Source organism: Cervus canadensis, chromosome 16, assembly GCF_019320065.1.
Source record: "Cervus canadensis isolate Bull #8, Minnesota chromosome 16, ASM1932006v1, whole genome shotgun sequence".
Classification (NCBI taxonomy): Eukaryota; Metazoa; Chordata; class Mammalia; order Artiodactyla; family Cervidae; genus Cervus; species Cervus canadensis.
The window spans coordinates 43,250,926-43,267,284 of record NC_057401.1 but is presented as its reverse complement, the minus strand read 5'-3'; positions in this window follow the sequence as shown (position 1 = coordinate 43,267,284).

Genomic DNA, 16,359 nt, shown 5'->3' with positions numbered 1-16,359 from the left:
AAACTCCAGCTCCCAGCCGCTGCACCTTCCAGGGGATCGAGGTTCCTGTCCAGGGTATGTATGGCTGCGGCAAGGACTGTCTGATTCTCATTCCATTTAGGCTGCCACTGATCAGCTCTTCCACTCTTAGCCTTAAATGTTTCTCCTGACTCAGACAACTGCCATGATGTTGGGATCAAATCCCTGCTTCAGTTCCCACACCTTCTGAGGGCAGGTCCAGTCCTACTAACACTTCTGTTTTTTCCCCTAGTCCCTTTGTCTTCCCAGTTTTACATGGGTCTTTGTATTCTTTTATGCTGGTCAGATATTCCTGTCCACTCAGCTAGTGTTCTGCATGCACTTCTGTGTCTGCAGGTGTATTCCTGATATATCCATGGAGAGAGATGTACTACTCCGTGTCCACCTACTCCTCCACCATCTCCTACCAGGCCTAGTCTCTCTTCTTAATTGTGTATCTAATTTATCTTACTATTTTTATAATTTGTCATTCTCTAATTCCTTGATGAGAAAACAAAACAAAACAAAAAACAACTTTGTCTTCTCTTGTTGCTAAATTTCTCAGGGACATATTCTTACTTGGCTCCATTAACCCTTCTTTAACATGCATCACCTCTCAATAAAAAATTGTGCACAAGGAATAGGAAATGAATCATTATTGGCCCAACTGGAGTCAGGGTTCGAAAGCAATCAACTCTTTTCAAGATCAGAATTGAATTATTTTCCCTGGTGGCTCAACTGTTAAAGGATCCACCTGCAGTGCAGGAGACCCCAGTTCAGTTCCTGGGTTGGGAAGATCCCCTGGAGAAAGGAAAGGTTACCCACTCCAGTATTCTTGGGCTTCCCAGGTGGCTCAGATAGTAAGGAAACTGCCTGCAATGCAGGAGACCTGGGTTCAATCTCTGGAAGATCTCCTATTGAAGAGAACAGCTACTCACTCCAGTATTCTGACCTGGAGAATTTCATAGACTGTATAGTCCATGGGGTCCCAAAGAGTGGGACAAGACTGAGCAACTTTCACTTTCACTTTTGTTTTCATTGAGAGGTTCCCATTGCCACTTCGTGACTAGAACAGATTAAATTTGTAGAAATGAGAAAAGACTCAAATAAGCCCAATTATTTTTGCTACCTTATTTCAGTAGCCTGGGCAATACCATTTTATTATGCTTTCACTTGAAATTCTTATAAATTTTAAGTTTATTCATATGTTTTGGGCTCACCTTGAATTTCTTTTTTAATGGACATATTTCCCAATTAAAAATACAAGTTAGATTAAAATATTGCCTATAATCTCAACTGAATAAATGAATGTGAGATTTCTATTTATATGTTAGGTAAAATAGAATATAAGTTGATTAACAAGTTTTAGTTTAATGATTAGAAAGCTGAGTTCATTTGGATTTTTTTTTTTTTTTTTGTAAATGCTGTTTAAAGTGTTTAGGAATACTGTATATGTGTTCCTAAAATATCTCAATTTGTTTATTTATTTATTTTGCAACAGCTTAGTGCTAAAGACAGAGTTGACACAGAACCTTAGACATTCCTGTTCAGTCTTTTTATTAGCCAAGGAACATTTTCTACCAGTCTTAAATACTTGATATCTTAATAAATAAAGTGCTACAGAAAATATAGCACAAAACCTAGATGAAAGACCTGAAGTTTCCTAGGTTGAAGTGGATGGCGTTAAGATGTGTAATCCCATTATGGAAAAAGATGGAAGGAAGATGTTATGGACATAATGCTATGTGCTCCCCAAATTCATATGTTGATGCCCTAATCTCCAAAAGGCTGGTTCTTGGAGTTAGGGCCTTTGGGAGATAATTAGGTTTAGATTAAGTCATGAAGGTGAAGTTCTTGTGGTGGGATTCATGCTGTGTAAGCAGAGATCTTACATGTTCTCTCTGTCTTGTGAAGACTCAGTAAGGAGATGGTCATCTGCAAGCCAGGAAGAAGGCCCTTATCAAGAACCTGTTCTGACACCTTTTAATCTCAGACTTCCAACTTCCATATCTGTAAGAAAAAAATGTTTGTTATTTAAGCCATAATGATATATGACATCTTGTTATAGTAGTCTGAGCTGACTTGTGGATTGGTACCACAAGTGGGATGCTGCTATAACAAATAACTAAAAATGTAGAAATGGCTTTGAAACTATGTAATGGGTAGAGGCTGAAATAATTATGAAAAGAATGTTGATAGATATATGGCCATTCTGGTGAGATTTTATATGGAAATGAATAATATGTTATTGGAAACTGGAGCAAGCATAGTTCTTGTTATAAGCAGCAAAGAACATGGTTGTACAGAGTTTTGATTTTTGTGTAAGGTAAAACATGCAAGGGATGAACTTGGATAATTAACTGAGGAGATTTCTAAGCAACTGTTGAAGAAGCAACTTGATTTCTACTGAGTGCTTATGGTAAAATGTGATTCAGTTCAGTTCAGTCACTCAGTCTGAACAGTCACACAGTGTCTGACTTTTTGAGACCCCATGGACTGCAGCACACCAGGCCTCTCTATTCATCACTAACTCCAAGAGTTTACTCAAACTCATGTCCATTGAGTCGGTGATGCCATCCAACCATCTCGTCCTCTGTCGTCCCCTTCTCCTTCTGCCTTCAATCTTTTCCAGCATCGGGGTCTTTTCAGATGAGTCAGTTCTTCACATCAGGTGGCCAAAGTGTTGGAATTTCAGGTTTATCATCAGTCCTTCAAATGAATATTCAGGACTGATTTCCTTTAGGATGGACTGGTTGGATCTCCTTGCAGTCCAGCTTTCAGAAGTCTTCTCCAGCACCACAGTTCAAAAGCATCAATTCTTCAGTACTCAGCTTTTTTTATAGTCCAATTCTCATATCCATACATGACTCCTGGAAAAACCATAGCCTTGAGTAGATGGCCCTTTGTTGGTAAAGTAATGTTCTGCCTTTTAATATGCTGTCTAGGTTGGTCATAGCTTTTCTTCCAAGGAGTAAGCATCTTTTAATTTCATGGCTGCAGTCACCATATGCAGTGATTTTGGAGCCCCCCCAAAATAAAGTCTGTCACTGTTTCCACTGTTTCCCCATCTATTTGCCGTGAAATGATGGGACCAGATGCCATGATCTTAGTTTTCTGAATGTTGAGTTTTTAAGGCAACTTTTTCACTCTCCCCTTTCACTTTCATCAAGAGGCTCTTTAATTCTTCACTTTCTGCCATAAGGTTGGTGTCATCTGCATATCTGACGTTATCAATATTTCTCCCAGCAATCTTGATTCCAGCTTGTGCTTCATCCAGCCCAGCATTTCTCATGATGTACTCTGCATATAAGTTAAATAAGCAGGGTGACAATACACAGCCTTGACATACTCTTTTCCCTATTTGGAACCAGTCTATTGGTTCATGTCTAGTTCAAATTGCTGCTTCCTGAACTGCATCCAGATTTCTCAAGAGGCAAGTGAAGTGGTCTGATATCCCCATGTCTTTAGGAATTTTCCAGAGTTTTTTGTGGTTCGAGAGATATAAATTAAATTAAATAAGTTAAAGACAAAAGAACCAGCCTATTGATATTGCAAAATGTGAGAAAGCTTGTTTTGAAGAGACACCAAAATATGGCTGTGTGTCCATTTCCTAAAGAGATAGTGGATGCCACTCATAAACTTAATCAACCATTTTAGCAGAGGCTTGGAATAGAGATGAGTTTATACCAGCACTGAGGCTGCCAGTTTGAGTTGAAAGCAACAGATCAGGTGGTGCTGAATGGTGGAAGGCTGTCAGACTTCTTAGACTCTGTAAGACAGGACATAAAACTATTCTACTGTGAGTGCAGGCACAATTCCTCAAGAAGAGGAAGGATGATGCCAAGGCAATTCAAAGATTATCAGAACTGCTATTTCTGCCACAGGCCCAAGAAGTGTAACTAGTTCCTCCTCAGTTTCAAAGGGTGGAGCTCTGCCTCTCTGGCTTCCTTGGGGTGGTTGCCACTTCAGTGGTCTCAAAGGGGAGATCATGGAACCAAGGGAGATTATTCTTATGCCTTAAGATCAAATGGAATTTTCCTTGCTAGGTTTTGAATTCTCTTGGGACTCATCACCTCTTCTCTTTCCTATTTCTCCCCTTTGGAATGGGACTGTCTATCCTGTGCCTGTCCCATCATTGTATTTTGGAATCATATAACTTCTCTGGTTTCATGAGTTTGCAGTGGGAGAGTAATTTTACCTCAAGATGAAATGTACCTGGATAGAGTCTTACCTATATTTGATTTTGATGATATGTAGAAGAGACTTTGGACTTTAGATTTTAGAGTTAATGATGCATTGAGTTAAGACTGTGAGGCTGTCGGAATGTATATGTTTTGCATTCTTCTTAGAACATGAATTTGGGGTGGGAAGTGGGGTGTAGGCAGAGATGGAATGCTATGAACTTAATTGCCTCCCTCCAAAACTTATATGTTGATGCTTTAACCACCAATGTAAGGTATTTGGAGATGGGTTCTTTGGGACATTATTATGGTTAGATGAAATTATGAGGCTGGGGCCTAATGATGATGGGATTAGTGCCCTTATAGTAAGAGACCAGAGCTTATTAACTCTCCCACATTCCTCCTTCCCCCCTCTTTCTCTCTCTCTGTGCAATATGAGAATACAGCAAGAAGGCAGCCTTCTATAAGACAGGAAGCTGTGGTACATATACACCATGGAATATTACTCAGCCGTTAAAAAGAATTCATTTGAACCAGTCCTAATGAGATGGATGAAGCTGGAGCCCATTATACAGAGTGAAGTAAGCCAGAAAGATAAAGAACATTACAGCATACTAACACATATATATGGAATTTAGAAAGGTGATAACGATAACCCTATATGCAAAACAGAAAAAGAGACACAGAAATACAGAACAGACTTTTGAACTCTGTGGGAGAAGGTGAGGGTGGGATATTTCAAAAGAACAGCATGTATACTATCTATGGTGAAACAGATCACCAGCCCAGGTGGGATGCATGAGACAAGTGCTTGGGCCTGGTGCACTGGGAAGACCCAGAGGAATCGGGTGGAGAGGGAGGTGGGAGGGGGGATCGGGATTGGGAATACATGTAAATCCATGGCTGATTCAAAAAATAAAAAAAAAAAAAAAAAAAAACAGGAAGAAGTTTTCACCAGGATCTCACAACACTTGCATCCTGATCTTGGACTTCTTATTCTCCAGGACTATAAGAAGTAAATGGTTCAGATTTAAGCCACTCAGACTATGGCATTTTTTTTATAGAAGCCTGAACAAACTAACACCAAAGGACATTATCATGCTTTGGATGAAATTTTGTAGCATCAGGGAAGCTTGATGACTGTGGTTCACTTCCTTTTTCCTTTTTTGCTCTGATTTAAAATCTAAACCCGATGTTTGTAGTGCTTATTTTCTCCATCAATGAAAAGGAAACTATTCCTATGTCTGTTCATGAAAACAAATACCATGAAGTCTTATTGTGCAGAGTTAGGCATTGTAGTCAATATCTTCAATCCACTGCAAGTTTTATTTTAATCTCATTCAAAACAAATAATAACTTTGGTATCTTGATGTATTAAGTTTTTGTTTCTGCCAACCTTACCCTCACTGATATTTTCCTTTCCGTATAGATTCCTTTAGGTTTATTACTCTATCTAATTTCTTTCAAAATGTTTTATTAGCTTCTCTTGAGTATTTATGGCCTCTCTTTTTCAATTACTGTGTAAGTTCTTGTATCCTGGGAATTCTCCCCTATTTGGGATGCTTCATTCAGTACATTACTTAAGAAAATTGCCTACATTTAGGAGAAGAACATATTGACCTGTTGTAGACCAGTGAAGATATTTAAACTGGAATATGAAAAGAAAAAATGAGGTATTTGTTTTCTTTGTTCTCCTGAGTCACTATATTTAGTTGAATGGAAGGTTTGATTTTGAACTCGTTTGTTGGTAGCCCAAAGCATAGTGAACTGATGAAAAAGCACACGTGACCTGATTTTCCATGTTGTTATTTGCTGCTTACAAAGAAATTTACACATTACAGAAAATACTGTGCTGAAGTGAAAGGCAAATATCTTTGCTGTATGGGACATTTTTATCTAAACACCTGTTTTCAGTGATATTTCAATGTCTTTAACCAGAAGAAAATAAATGAATGAAGCTGAAGACTCAGATATATTCTCATAAGATAATTTTACATTTTAAAAAAAATTATGTGATTATACTTATTTATTACAGTGAATTATATATTTATTAATAATAATCACAACTATTTAGTGTATATTTTTACAGTATAACACTACACATATCTATATAATATGTATATTATACAGTTTTCATGCTATCAAGGAACCCTGTAGGACACTCTAAAGTAAGTCTCAAGGAATGATCCATCTACAAAAGTTCACCTTAATTTAAAGTATTTGTAGAGATAATTAGAATACTAGATATGTTCATTAACATTTCAAATCTCATTTAAATGTAAATTGTAATATTCTCTTTTTCTGCAACACCAGGTAGTTAGTGTCTTCCATGAGTAATAAGTAATTTGTTCCCCATTAGCTGCAAGAATGGATAAAGTGATAAATCAAAATCTGATAAGAGTCACAGTTAAAATGGTAACCTCTGTGAAAGGGAGAGTATACAAAACACATTGTCTTCACTATTATTTCATCATTAAAATACAGTCAATTCACATTTCAACAGCTCTGATATGAATGGGTCTCTGTAATAAAACTCATGTTGTTATAAAAATATATTGGTAAAATTATATGAAAAATTAGGCTTAATTTTGCAATATCTTTTTCATAGATAATTTTGATGAAAAATATAAAATGCAGCCCTTTGCTTAGCAATAGATTTTAAGAAGAAAAAAATTATTAAAAATCTAAGTAATGTAAAACACATAAAAATGTTCCCATAAAGATACATACCACAATAGAAATAGATTTTTGGAATTTCTACACATAAGAAACTTGTAAATGCTCAGTGAACTGGTGTCTGTGCACATTATCCTTATCTCTCATCTACGGACTACTTCACTATTCCAGGTAGTGCTGTGTCTTTTTATTGTTTTGTTTTGTATTGTTTTGCAATGCTCTTAAAGAATAATGTTTTATTAATTAAAACAAAGTATCAAAAAAACAACGCATCTTACAATTTTTCGTCAAATTATTTTCTATGTATGTTCTATGTTATAATGTGTGTGGTAAAGTGTGTGTTTAATATGGTATAAAACCAATTATTAGAATCAGTGTTTTGTTTATAGTTTGCTAGTTGTAAAAACACTCTCATTGTCTCTGACATCTAATTCTCAAATGGCAATCACTGCTCCCCCTACTGCCTTGCATGAGCATGAGCTCTGGAGCTTTAAATAGATTGTGTTCAAATCTAAGCTGAGTGTTTGTCTATGTTACTTATCCTCTCTGTAGTCTGGTTCTCTCATCAGGAAAGTGGGAATACTGATTTACCTGTCTTGTGCAATTGTTGGAATTATTAGTTGAATACACTTAAATTATTTAGAACATGTTAAGTATGCAAACATCTCATGATGTTTTAATAGCTTAATATTATTTAAAATATGTAAACTCATGTGGGTATAAATAGTCTCTTTAATCTTTCTCCCTTGTGGATAGGTTATCCTCATGTGACATTTGTGAATTGTTTATTGTTTTAGTTTGAGGTCTAGAGCTTAAAATGTGCTGATTACCAACCTTATATCACCTTCATGCTGTGATCCTTACTCTTTGTGACCCCATGGAATGTAGCCCACCAGGCTCCTCTGTCTGTGGATTTCTCCAGGCAAGTATACTAGAGTAGGAAGCCATTCCCTTCTCCAAGGGATTTTTCCAACCCAGGATTAAACCTGGGTCTCCTGCACTGCATGCAGATTCTTTAGCACCCAAGCCACTAGGGAAGCCCAAGTCTTGAATGACCTTGCCAAAAGAAAAAACAAAAAAAAAAGCTTCCAAAACTAGATGTTGGTCAAAGGGTATAAGCTTTCAGTTAGAAGATGAATAGATTCTGGCAATTTAGTGTACAACATGATGATTATAGTCACCAATACTGCATTATAAACTTCAAAGTTGCTGAGACTAGATCTTAAATGTTCTTAGCACATTCACATAAATGATAATTACATGAGATGATAAAAGTATGAGCTAATAGTAAGCTGATAGTGTTGCAATATATAAATGAACATATTATACACTTTAAATTTATACAGTGTTATACATCAATTATATCTCAATTAAAAAAAAACTGTGACAGGGTGAGATTTTTCACTATCCAATTGAGGAAAATTTAATGATAATATATAATGCTGTTGAACACCTGGGGAAGTAAGCACTCTCTAACACTTAACATGGGTATAATTTGATAGTTTTTCCTGAAGGCAATTAAGTAATGTTTATGCAAAGTCTTTAAAACTTTTCGAGCAGTTTTGCTCTCCATCATTTATTGTTAGATTTAACTTCTGAAATTCTCTTTATAATTGTGTTTCTAATAGGGGAAAATTGGGAACCATCTACAAATGTTCTTAAAAATCCCAACCATAGTCATAAAGTTAAATAAATTATGGCTTATCCAGACTGCAAAATATCAGGGAGCTATTAAAATTAATGAGGTGTATGTTTAAGAACATGAGAAAAGCTGCAATAGTATATCAAATGGGAAAACAAGTAAGGTGCCCTATGTTAAGGAAAATCTCAATTTTGTTTTCTGGTTGTTAATAGATACTGATGAAGAGTCTGCAAGAATGGCAAAACAGGATCAGTATAGGTTCCTCTTGGTGATGGATATGATGGTGTCCATGGTTGGGGAATCAACTTTTCTGAAATTTCTAATGCCACCTTCAGGAGATGCCCACCTGTATCGTGCCAGCATCTCCCAACCCCCTTCCAATGTGTCTTTCTTATTCCAAAGGCTGAAAAATCACTTTATTTCTCAGACTTCTTCATAGCTTAGTAACCTCAGTAAACTTGCAATTTTTAAGATATTGCTATGGACTGAACAATGTCTCCCCAAAAGGTATACATTGAAGCCCAAACCCCGGGTGCTATAGCATTGAGAGATGGGACTTATGAGAGGTAATCAGGATTACATGAAGTCATGAGGGTGGGACCCTCAAGTTGAGATTAGTGCCTTTGTAAGTAGAGACACAAGACAGCTTTTTCTCTAGCTCCATCTCTATCATGTGAGGATGCAGTGAGAAGATGGTCTTCTGCAAGCCAGAAAAGGAGCTCTCATCAGTAACTGAGTTAGCCAGCTCCTTGATATTGAACTACGCAACCACCAATGCTGTGAGAAATAAATATTTGTTGTTTAAGCCAAAACAACAACAAAAAAACAAAATAAATAGTGGTTCCTCCTGATCAGTACTGTTTGTAATTAGCATCTCCATCAGCCTAGGGCTAAAACAGAAGCAGCAAAACACACTATGAAAAATGTTATCCCATTTTCCAAAGCTCAGCCCTTATTATGGGGACTATATTGGCTGAATGCAGCTAGCATAGCTAAAATACCAGTGGCATTATCTTTGGATTCAGCCAATTTAGTCTCCATAATAAGGGCTGAACTTTGGATAAGGGGTAACATTTTTCATAGTGTGTTTTGCTGCTTCTGTTTTAGCCTTAGGCTGATGGAGATGTTAATTACAAACAGTGCTTCCCATTCTAAAGGTGAAGTGTTACCTGGAGAATCCATTAGCTCAAAATATGTGACTATCATTTTATTATTTGCTCTATTTGTTATATTTGTGTATTGCATTTGAAGAATTTCAATTGTGCTAATACCTTTATGGCATGCCTTTATTTCTTAACTCTTATAAAGTGCTTTGATAAAAGGAGTCTAAGTCCTATAAACAAGAATAAACATAAACTTACAATCTTATAAGTATTGAAAAAGTAAATTTTTGAATTTTTATTTTCAAATTTTCCCAATTTAGCAAGATGATAAGTGAATGGCAGAGATACAGTAAATATCTACTGATCTTTTGGACTTGACTTGTATTTCTATTGGTTCCTATTCCTACTTACTAAACACATTTTCATCTGAAAAAAAATTACATGATAGATTAATGTAAAAATTAGATAATAGACCATTTTATTGTTTTACATTTTATGATGACTATTACATTAAATTTTACTTGTCTTTGTTCTTGTTCCCTCTTCCATTTTAGAATAGTAGAGGGAGCTTGATATTATGACCATTGATCTACTTTTTTGTAAAACTGCTCTGCAAAATATCAAATTAATATAAAGATGGAGCATTCATATTGCACTTGATTACTGGAATTGACTATTCTGAACTTTCTAACTGATGATGTAAAGCTGAACTAGGGAAAGTATAGTTAGTATGTACTCAGATTATATAATAAGCACAATAAAAAGTTAAGTGATGATTTAAAGTCTCTGGATGTTGAGATTGTCTCCATCTTCAAGGTCATCACTTTCAATCAAATGTTTCTTTTGTCATTGATAAGCCTGGAAGCTGAACTTGAAATATAGTTCAAATTCTGTTGTTGTTCTTCAGTTGTTAAGTTGTGTCTGACTCTTTGTGGCCCCATGAACTGCAGTATGCCACGCCTTCCTCTCCTTCACCTTCTCCTGGAACTAGTTCAAACTCATGTCCATCAAGTCAGTGATGCCATCCAGTCATCTCATCCTCTGTTGCCCTCTTCTCCTCTTGCCCTCAAAATTTCTCAGCCCCAGGGTCTTTTCCAATAAGCTGGCTGTTTACATCAGGTGGCCAAAGTATTGGAGCTTCAGCATCAGTCCTTCAAATGAATATCCAGTGTTAATTTCCTTTAGGATTGACTGCTTTGGTCTCCTTGCCATCCAAGAGACTCTCAAGAGTCTTCTCCAGCACCACATTTTGAAAGCATCAATTCTTCAGTGCTCAGCCTTCTTTATGGCCCAACTCTCACATCTGTACGTGACTACTGGAAAGACCAAAGCTTTACTATATACACATTTGTCAGTGAAGTGAGATCTTTGGTTTTTAATATACTGTCTAAGTTTGTCATAGCTTTTCTTCTGAGGAGAAAGCACATCTGAACTTTTATATCAAATGTCTTTTGGATACTTATATGAATTCCCAACATAGAAGTAAATGATATCAAGTTAGTGCCTATGAAACATGCAAGTTGTTAACAGTGGTGATAGTTGATAGTGTGTGTGCTCTTTCTTTTCTCACTCTTTGTGACCTCATGGACTGTAGCCCACGAAGCTCCTCTGTCCATGCAATTTTCTAGGCAAGAACCCTGGAGTGGGTTGCCATTTCCTTCTCCTCCTGGTCCTCCTGACCCAGGCATCATACCCATGTCTCCTGTAGGCAGATTCTTTACCATTGAGCCATGTGGAAAGTTCATTTAATGTGATGACCCGCCCACCCCCCCAGTAAATATGAGAAAAAGTTGATTAGATTTAAAATATGATAAATAGGGAGGTACTTACAATATCTTTATGCTGGGATGGTTGCCAACACATCCAAAGTTTTGAGGTAGTGAAAATGTTGTGGCATATGACACAAATTATTCACATGATCCTTTTGCTAATGGCTAAATTAGAGGAAAAATAGAGCCAAAATGACAGGAAAATGACAAATGATACTATTCCATTGCTGCTATATAAAGAATTGGTTAAAGTAAAAGCAACACCCAGGAAGGAGGGAGACCCCTAATCATGTTACCTTAAGATGAGTATTGAAAACAACAACTGTCTCCCGCTGCCATCCAATGCTCCTGTGTGTCTTGGAAAATATCATAACCATAGTGTTACCCCATGAGACAGGTAATCACAAAATTTGCAAATGTCCAAGCTCAAGGTAAAAGTAAAGAACTAGCTACGGAGCCTAAGGGCTGCAGAATAAGATAATTTGGACATGTACAGAAAAATAACAGATGTCTGAAGAATCTTTACAATTTTTCTCAGATTGAATGATTATTTCTTTATTTCATATGAGATAAACCATTTTCAAGTCAGTACTGACCAATCAATACTGACTGATTGGATGTGATATTCAATATTTATTAAATATGAGTTATATTTATGGTGGATCTTGCATAACAAATTACCACAAACTTAGTGCTTTAAACACTGTGTTTTTATGTCACCCTTTCTATAGGTCAGGAATCTGGCAGTGACTTCACTGGGCCCTCTCCTTAGGTTCTCTGACAGGGTCTCTTGTGAACACTCAATTTGCAGAGGCCCTGCTTCCAAGCTCTTGTGACTATTGATAGAATTCAGTCATCAGGGCAGGGGAACAGAATCCCTCAATTCTTTGTTGGTTGTTGGCTGGAGGCCAGTCACAGTTTTATTGTGTTGTTTTGTTTTTGTTTGTTTTTTGGCAGCGTGAGCCTCTGTAGCCCATCAAGCTTCCTTGAAGTGTGTGAATAGAGAAGGCAATAGAGACAGTTTGCCAGCAAGACCACAGTCACAGTTTCCTATGACTTCATCTTGTTAATAAAGACCCGTCATCTTTTCTGTGCTCTTTTTAAAATAATTTTATTCTTTATTTTTGGCTGTGCTGGGTCTCTGTTGCTGTGTGGTATTTTCTCTAGTTGTGGTGAGCGGGAGCTTGGGGAAACAATGGAAACAGTGACAAAATTTATTTTCTTGGGCTTCAAAATCACTGTGGATGGTGACTGCAGCCATGAAATTAAAAGACGCTTCCTCCTTGGAAGAAAAGCTATGACAAACCTAGACAGCATATTAAAAAGCTGAGACATTATTTTGCCAACAAAGGTCCATCTAGTCAAAGCTATGGTTTTTCCAGTAGTCATGTATGGATTTGAGAGTTGGACTATAAAGAAAGTTGAGTGCTGAAGAATTGATGCTTTTGAACTGTGATGCTGAAGAAGACTCTTGAGAGTCCCTTGGACTGCAAGATCAAACCAGTCAGCCCTAAAGGAAATCAGTGCTGAATATTCATTGGAAGGACTGGATGCTGAAACTGAAGCTCCAATACTTTGGCCCCCTGATACAAAGAACTGACTCATTTGTAAAGACCCTGATGCTGGGAAAGATTGAAGGTGGGAGGAGAAAGGGATGACAGAAGATGAGATGGTTGGATGGCATCACCGACTCAGTGGACATGAGTTTGGGTAAACTCCAGGAGTTGGTGATGGACAGGGAGACCTGGCGTGCTGCAGTGCATGGGGTCACAAAGAGTCATACGTGATTGAGTGACTGAACTGATGGCTGATTCCCTTTGGTGTACAGCAGAAACTGACATAGCAGTGTAAAGCAACTATACTCTAATAAAAACAAATATATAAGTACTACTATGAAAAAGGCAACAGGTGTTAATGGGGCCATGAAGAAAGGGGAACACATATAATTTTAGTTTAACTACAAATTGGTGAAACCATTATGGAAAACAGGATATTTATACTTGGTGACATGCTGTTGTTAATAGCAGTGTGCTCTTAACATGTCACTTCAACTCTGAGCCTAAATTCTCACATTTATAGAACAAAATGATGGAATTGGTTGTTTTCATTGTCTTTTTAAAATATTATATGCCTATATAAAGAGCCCAGATATAAAACTTTGCTTGTTGATTTAAATAATACCAGGCCTTTTTTTTTTTTTTTTTTTAAACTTCTTACACTTAACTACATTTTAAACAGAATGGAAAAATCCCCTTAGACTTCAAGTGCATACCTACATAAACATTAAAGCTGCTAACAATGTTTTACCAAAAAAAAATCACACTACCATTTTAACTGGATAATTTAAACTCAGACAAATGTTTATGCATGAGGAGAGGTTTGGAAGTTTGTATTTCTTTTAAAAATTCACTCTTACACTTCTAAAAGCCTAGTGTGTAGCCATGGAGGAATAGAACTATCTGTTCCACCATCTGTTAGGGTGTGGACTGTAAGCGTAGCACAGGTTATTACCAGAGACAATAGTGTGCAATCATACCTGTGAGTCTGGAATGTGTAATAATCATTAAAGTATACTGATTCTTTGATTTTTCATTCTCAGAAATTATCACATAAAATGCTCGTTTAGCCTTTGGTTACACACATCTACATTTACACTCTCTTTAATATTATTTATTGTTGGAAATGCTCAAAACAATGGAGAAAATATTCCAACAAATCAAGGGGTATTACATATCAGTATAATAAATAACCTAGCTATCTTTATAAGATTGCTGCTGCATATTTGGCATGGTTACATTACCAAATATAAAATTTTGCCTTTTGAGGAATAACCATATTGTAGTTTCTATTCAATATCCATGAAAGCATAACAGGCACATGCTATGTGGCCAAGAGGAAAAGAGGTTTATACATTTGCTCATGAAATGACCTGTAAATTGAGCATAAAATGATCTTTGAACTGACGCTTTTTGTATGAGATTTTTTTTTTCCAATATATTAACTAATCTCACTGGTGAAAGGTAGTAATTCTCTGGCAAAAGACTGTTTTCATTAAAGAGTCTTTCTAGATCAGTAATTTTGGTTAAGGTCTACAAACTAGTACACTGCTTTTTGGATTCTGTATCCATTAAAAGTTCACATTTGTTCCAAGTGTTAATATAGTCTAGCCACGTCAGTGAACTTTTCTCTCACTGCTTGCCAGGATTTTTATTCTAAACTGTTGAAAAATCTTGTGAGCTGTCAACTTCATTGACTTTGGATTTGCCTTTGAATTAAAAAAAGAGCCATCTATTCTTTAGAAACATCATACAAAAAGTGACTGATTCCACTACACATGTTCTATTCCATCTTGGTGTTTATGTTAAGTTTCAGATTTTGTACTTTCTAAACTAAAACTTTCATATGATGCTGTTTCTTTTTCTATTCATGTTTTGTTGACAGTTATAGTTAAACATCTGCTTCTTGCTTGGCGAAGTGCCATTAGTTGCTAAATTTCTTCCCCCCAAATGGCAGTTTTTCCTTTGCCTGAATCTTTTGTGCATTAGTAGTCTTTTGGTAGCCAATCTGCCTATCAATAATAACTTTATGTGTCAAATAAAAGTAATATATGCCAATGGAAGAAAATTCCAAGTTTTTTGAGATGTTAGTTGACTTCATATGAGCATATTAATATGAAGCTAATTATTTTATAAATAATTTATTAATACATTTTATTCTTAATATCTGAATCCATCAAAGAACCAATAAAATATGTTAGTTTTAAAATAGTTTAATAAATGGCCTAATTATGACTGTATGAACAGGGTAGTTTCCTGGAACTATTATCAGTGAGAGGCTTTAACTACCAGAGATCCAAAGGAGCAAGGAGAATGAAGGGAGAAATGCTACTAGAACCCAAAGAGAGAACTACACAAAGAGAGACACCTTATATAAGCAATGCCCTTTGGTAAGAAGATACCACCAGAATGTCATAAACTCTCACAGGGAGCTGAAGCAATAAATCTGCCAGCCTCACTCACCTGCTTTTCTTTATCATCTGCTGGTACCTCTCCTTGGTCATCAGCCACCAGAGAACAAAAAGCAAGGAGGCCTTTTGACTTACTTAAAATATATCAGTGTGAAAAAAAAAGTGAACTTGGATTGATGGAAAATATCCTGCACGTTACACCCCTTTTGAGCCACAACATTCATTATTTTCCTCTTTTCAGTTAAAAAATTATACAGCAGAAAGCATAAAAATGCCAATCAACTATCAAACCATCTTGATGTAAACACAGTTGTGTGACATATTCACCTGAAATGTAAAATGTTAGCTACCATCAAGCTCTTCACATCAAACAGCAGGGAGATAAAGTGCATTCTAAGTAACATCTCAGACAGTGTCTGCTGTCTCATTGCTGCAACTGCTCTTCAGCCTGTTGGTAACCATTATTGTTTTCTTCTATCAGCCTCTTCATAGCCCCTTTATTTTCTACCAGCACCTCACCTAACAGGGCTCATTAATCTTACAGGAGATGAGTTGCCTTGTTTATCTACTAACTAAGATCATAGTACAAGAAAGTTCTAGAAGACACTCGGTGAATTCTTTGCATTTCAGGCACAACCCTTTATCCTGCAATGTCTACCAGAAATCCATTTTACTTTTGGCAATTAAGATTTCCTGGCTAGTATCACTAATATCTGCCTATTCAGTAGGAAATCAATAGCCCTGGAACACATGGTCCCAGAATTACTATATTCCCTAATGCAAGCATTCGTTTAGGCTACTGATGCCTCTAAACTAACTGTGCTCAAAGTTATGGTATAGGAAGAAAAAATATCACCAAGGATTTATTTTAGTAATTGTGATAGAAACACTGCTAGATAGATCCTTGTTTCCTTCCTGTGATGAAGATGGCACCAGACTCTAGGTTCTGGTTTAAGGCATGTTGAAACTATCCTGAGATAAATCTTTAAGTTGTGTCATATTTCCAAGGTGGTTGGTAATTGGA